The sequence below is a fragment of the Lucilia sericata genome, unplaced genomic scaffold (assembly GCF_015586225.1).
Source record: "Lucilia sericata isolate MDLA Ls3-8-SP2 unplaced genomic scaffold, ASM1558622v1 Contig000070F_arrow, whole genome shotgun sequence".
In the NCBI taxonomy this organism is placed as follows: Eukaryota; Metazoa; Arthropoda; class Insecta; order Diptera; family Calliphoridae; genus Lucilia; species Lucilia sericata.
The window spans coordinates 296,461-302,460 of NW_023994104.1; positions in this window are offsets into that span (position 1 = coordinate 296,461).

A 6,000-nucleotide genomic window follows, 5' to 3' on the forward strand; every position below is an offset into this window, starting at 1 on the left:
TAGTCTCTAGTCTAGTCTATAGTCTAGTCTATAGTCTAGTCTATAGTCTAGTCTATAGTCTAGTCTATAGTCTAGTCTATAGTCTAGTCTATAGTCTAGTCTATAGTCTAGTCTATAGTCTAGTCTATAGTCTAGTCTATAGTCTAGTCTATAGTCTAGTCTATAGTCTAGTCTATAGTCTAGTCTATAGTCTAGTCTATAGTCTAGTCTATAGTCTAGTCTATAGTCTAGTCTATAGTCTAGTCTATAGTCTAGTCTATAGTCTAGTCTATAGTCTAGTCTATAGTCTAGTCTATAGTCTAGTCTATAGTCTAGTCTATAGTCCTAGTCTATAGTCTAGTCTATAGTCTAGTCTATAGTCTAGTCTATAGTCTAGTCTATAGTCTAGTCTATAGTCTAGTCTATAGTCTAGTCTATGTCTAGTCTATAGTCTAGGTCTATAGTCTAGTCTATAGTCTAGTCTATGTCTAGTCTATAGTCTAGTCTATAGTCTAGTCCTATATCTAGTCTATAGCTCTAGTCTATAGTCTAGTCTATAGTCTAGTCTATAGTCTAGTCTATAGTCTAGGTCTATAGTCTAGTCTATAGTCTAGTCTATAGTCTAGTCTATAGTCTATTTAGTCTAGCTATAGTCTAGTCTATAGTCTAGTCTATAGTCTAGTCTCCATAGTCTAGTCTTAGTCTAGTCTAGTCTAGTCTATAGTCTAGTCTATAGTCTAGTCTATAGTCTAGTCTATAGTCTAGTCTTAGTCTAGTCTATAGGTCTAGTCTATAGTCTAGTCTATAGTCTAGTCTATAGTCTAGTCTATAGTCTAGTCTATAGTCTAGTCTATAGTCTAGTCTATATGTCTAGTCTATAGTCTAGTCTATAGTCTAGTCTATAGTCTAGTCTATAGTCTAGTCTATAGTCTAGTCTATAGTCTAGTCTATAGTCTAGTCTATAGTCTAGTCTATAGTATAGTCTATAGTCTAGTCTATAGTCTAGTCTATAGTCTAGTCTATAGTCTAGTCTATAGTCTAGTCTATAGTCTAGTCTATAGTCTAGTCTATAGTCTAGTCTATAGTCTAGTCTATAGTCTAGTCTATAGTCTAGTCTAGTATAGTCTAGTCTATAGTCTAGTCTATAGTCTAGTCTATAGTCTAGTCTATAGTCTAGTCTAGTCTAGTCTAGTCTAGTCTAGTCTATAGTGGTCTAGTCTAGTCTAGTCATAGTCTAGTCTATAGTCTAGTCTATAGTCTAGTCTATAGTCTAGTCTATAGTCTAGTCTATAGTCTAGTCTATAGTCTAGTCTATAGTCTAGTCTATAGTCTAGTCTAGTCTATAGTCTAGTCTAGTCTAGTCTATTGTCTAGTCTATAGTCTAGTCTATAGTCTAGTCTATAGTCTAGTCTATAGTCTAGTCTATAGTCTAGTCTATAGTCTATTCTATAGTCTAGTCTATAGTCTAGTCTATAGTCTAGTCTGTAGTCTAGTCTATAGTCTAGTCTAAAGTCTGGTCTATAGTCTAGTCTATAGTTTAGTCTATAGTCTAGCCTATAGTCAAATCTATAGTCGAGTCTATAGTCTAGTCTATAATCTAGTCTATAGTAAAGAATTCGCTTTCTATGGAAAACCAGCAATCATCTGCATCTCCCGGTAACTTTTTGAGCTTTCTGGATAATGGTGTGATTTACTAGACATAGTTGGTTGGGTGTTTAGTTTTGTTGCGGCCATATTTAACTCATGTGAACATTTGTTGTATGAGTATCATTCCATTACTACGGCTACTAACGCTAGTTACATTTGTAGGCGCAGTATTTTACCGTTTTAACTATTTTAAAAACAATTGCAATTACCCGTTAGTTCACGCAACTTCTGGGCGACATAACGTTCAAACTTACTCACAATACAATATTACGATTTAAATGAAAAGCTTAAAGATAAATGGAAATATAATGCAGTTTAGAATTTGATTAGTGAATTGAGGTTTATCACTGCCATAAAACTGCTGGGCTTATCCCTTTTTCCTATATGTGTATACAGTTTCTAGTTTTCTCTTTTTATAGTGCAGTTTTTATGCCATTCTATTCATTTCTTTTAACTGGCTGTAAATCAGTATAACAAATTATGAGGGGATTGTTAAAGTTTGTTTTGTTGCTGCTGCTGTTCCTTTTATAGCCATATTTATGGGAAATGTTAGTTTTTACTTTTTACTACTATGTTTTTTGTATTAAAAGGGAACTTTGATTTAAAGGAAATTAATTAAAACAAATAATGTATGGAAATTAGGAGGAGCTCGAATTGAAGGTAACAAAACACATAGAGGATATTTCTATAATATAAGTTGCTTTATAACTGAGCCATTTTGTATAAGAAAAGTTGCTTAATAACTCAGCAATTTTTTATAGGAAAGTTGCTCTTTAGCTGAGCAATTTTCTAGAGGAAAAGTTGCTCTATAGCTGAGACATTTTCAATAGGAAAAGTTTCTCTGTAGCTGTGCAATTTTCTATAGGAAAAGTTGCTCTGTAGCTGAGCAATTTTCTATAGGAAAAGTTGCTCTGTAGCTGAGCAATTTTCTACAGGAAAAGCTGCTCAGTAACTGAGCTACTTTCTATAGGAAAGGTTGCTCTGTAACTGAGCTACTTTCTATAGGAAAAGTTGCTCTGTAACTGAGCTACTTTCTACAGGAAAAGTTGCTCAGTAACTGAGCTATTTTCTATAGGAAAAGTTGCTGTGTAACTGAGCTATTTTCTATAGGAAAAGTTGTTTTGTAACTGAGCTACTTTCTACAGGAAAAGTTGTTTTGTAGATGAACAATTTTCTATAGAAAATGTTGCTATATAGCTGAGCTATTTTCTATAGGAAAAGTTGCTCTGTTACTGAACAATTTTTTATAGAAAAAGTTGCTCTGTTACTGAACCATTTTTAATGGGAAAAGTTTGCTCAGTTACATAGCAATTTCCTGATAGGGAACAATTTGTTATAGGAAAAGTTGCTTAGTTACTGAGCAATTGTTTACAGGAAAGGTTGCTCATATAGCATCTTAGTAAGCAGCAACTTTTCTATAGTATAAGTTATTCAATTTGTTACAACTTTTCTTTGGTTTTAGTTGGTGTTTTTTTTTTTGGATCAGCTTAGTGTATTTTGTTTGTGTGTAGGTACTTTTAATACAGTGATGCTATTAGCTGCTATTAGGCAGATATGATGAATCAGCTCAATGATGAATCTCTTTTATATGCTAGATGTTAGGGAGGCATAAAGATAAAGATGAAGTTTTGTAACTATATTATTGATCAATAAATGAAAGTCGATAAAATGTTAATAGATTTTGTAGTACTGTTGCCTCTCAAGTTGATTCATTTGTAAACAATTGAATGCAAAACTTTTTCTTTCGCACATTTTATCTGCAATTGGTTTACATAAGATTTCACTTCATTAAAGTTTAATGTTGCAAGCTACTGCAATGTAAAGAACATTGTCAATTACCTGGTAAGGAAATATGATCAAACAACATCCAATCATATGTATTTTCTTTTAAATATTTTAATTTTTATTACTAGTTGTGTACAAGTACTTGTAACACAATGTCAAAAGTAAACAACCCCCTGTGGCGTATGATTAATATTAATTTAAATAAAATGTTAAATTTCTTTAAAAAAATATATCATTAGTTATCGTAAGTTGAAAGAGAAACAACCCCCTGTAATAAAATATAGAAAAGCAAAAGGAGAAAATTTACATATTACAATGTCAATAAATTTCCATCATTTATCTTATTTGTTGAGAAAAAAAATGGAAACTTATTTCTTTAGCTCACATATCAAATTGTTCAAATGTTCATATGTTTAGCTGTCATTTTAGGTGTTGTAACCCTATACACTAATACAAATACTCATACTAACGCAGATACTTATAGCAATATAAAAACCAACAAAAAATTTGACATGACAAGACAAGACATTACAAGCAAAGTAATCATTCTCAAAAAAAAAAAAAAAAAAAGAAACAAGTAAGAAATTATAGTCGGGCGAGGCCGACCATATAATACCCTACACCTTTGACAAAAATATAATGTGATTTAGTTGCCATAATAAAGCATTTAAGTTGAATTGTACCTTGATATACTTAGATATACATACTTAAGCCATTTATTGTTGAATAAAGTTCATAGGGGCTAGGGTCATATGAGAACCTATTATTATGGAATTCGTGAGGGTCATAAAGTCTTGTATACAACTTGGTTTTTGCAGCTTTTTGTCGAGATATGAGTATATTAAATATAATTATGAACTTAAAAGCCCTATTCGGCGGGTTCAGTTGTATGGGGGCTAGGTGAACTAATGGACCGATGTCCATCTACGGTACCATAAAAGATCATGTGCCGAATTTCATTGAATTATCTCCAAAATTGCGACCTGTAGTTTGATTACAAGTTTTAAAAGCCCTATTCGGGGGTTCATTTGTATGGGGGCTAGTTGAAATAATGGACCGATGTTAACCATTTTCAATAGGCTTCGTCTACGATACCATAAAAGATCATTTGCCAAATTTCATTGAATTATCCCAAAATTGCGACCTGTAGTTTGATTGCAAGGATTACAAGCCCTATTGGTGGGTTCAGTTGTATGGGGGCTAGGTGAAATAATGGACTGATCTTAACTATTTTCAATAGGCTTCGTTCCTGGGACAATAGAAGATCATGTACCAAATTTCATTGAATTATTTTCAAAATTGCGACCTGTAGTTTGATTACAAGGTTTACATGGACGGACGGACAGACGGACATAGATAAATCGACTCAGAAAATGATTCTGAGCCGATTGGTATACTTAAGGTTATAGGTTATATTTCAGGGTATAGGACCAATATTATTGTGCGTTACAAACATCAGCACAAACCCAATATACCCTCCCCACTAAGGTGGTGCAGGGTATAAATATACAAATGCAGGAACAAAACATATAAAAACACACACACACACACAATAACTCACACTTTAAAAAAAATAGTTAAAGGAAACGGAAAATGTTAAAGAAAAACACACAACTCTCCCAATTTAAATTTACACTTTATTTATAAAAACTACAATAAAATGTTTACAAAAATATGTGTAGAAAAAAGGAATAAAAATTATGCAAAAATTGCACTATCATCATTTATCATTGGGAAAACAAATGTTCTTTGGTTTTTATTTTCTCCTTAACCATCATGTTTATTTCTTTCCCAGTTAAATCTTGCTTAGATATTTATAACGTGCTATTTTCATAAGATTTTCATTTTGTTGTTTTTTTTCTTGAAATGCGTATTATTCCTTTTTTGTTTTATTTTACATACAACCAAGGATATTTACAAAACAGCTTCTATTTTTCTTTTATATTCTCGTTTTTTTTTGTTTGTTTTCTAACATTTATTCTATTGTTTTTGATTGTTTTGTCTTGTAAAGATGAATTTTTGCTGCCACAACTTTGAATAGACAGTTAGAATTCAAAAAATCAACAAGCTTTATGCGAAATAATAAGAATTTTCCACTAAAATTGATGAACTTCTGTCTGTCCTTGGTAGCTGTCTGCGTTTGGTTTTTATTTGAAAAGGGAAAAAACAATATTTTTTCTCTCTAAAAATGAAAAATTGTTGAATATTTTGTTCTAAACCTCATACTACTACTATACGTAGTCTAAGGGTAATGTTATGAATATTATAAGCAAATTTTTTTTGGTTTATTTTTAGCTGTTATATTACTTACTACAGGACGTTTTTTGTTTCTTATCTTAAAACAAAAAAAAAAAAAAAAAAAAAAAAAAAACAACTTTTATACAAAACGTCAGCGAGCCAGACAGTTGGCTAAATAGACGTACATGTTAAGCGTTTTTCAGCATGAGCGCATATTTTTATGCTCGAAAAACAAGTAAGACACGTTGATGTCTGTATGTCTGTTAAACGAATTTTTTAATTTATAAAATACAAATTTTTGGCTTGTTATAATAAAAAAAAATTTAAACGAATTTTTTGTTTGCAGAAATA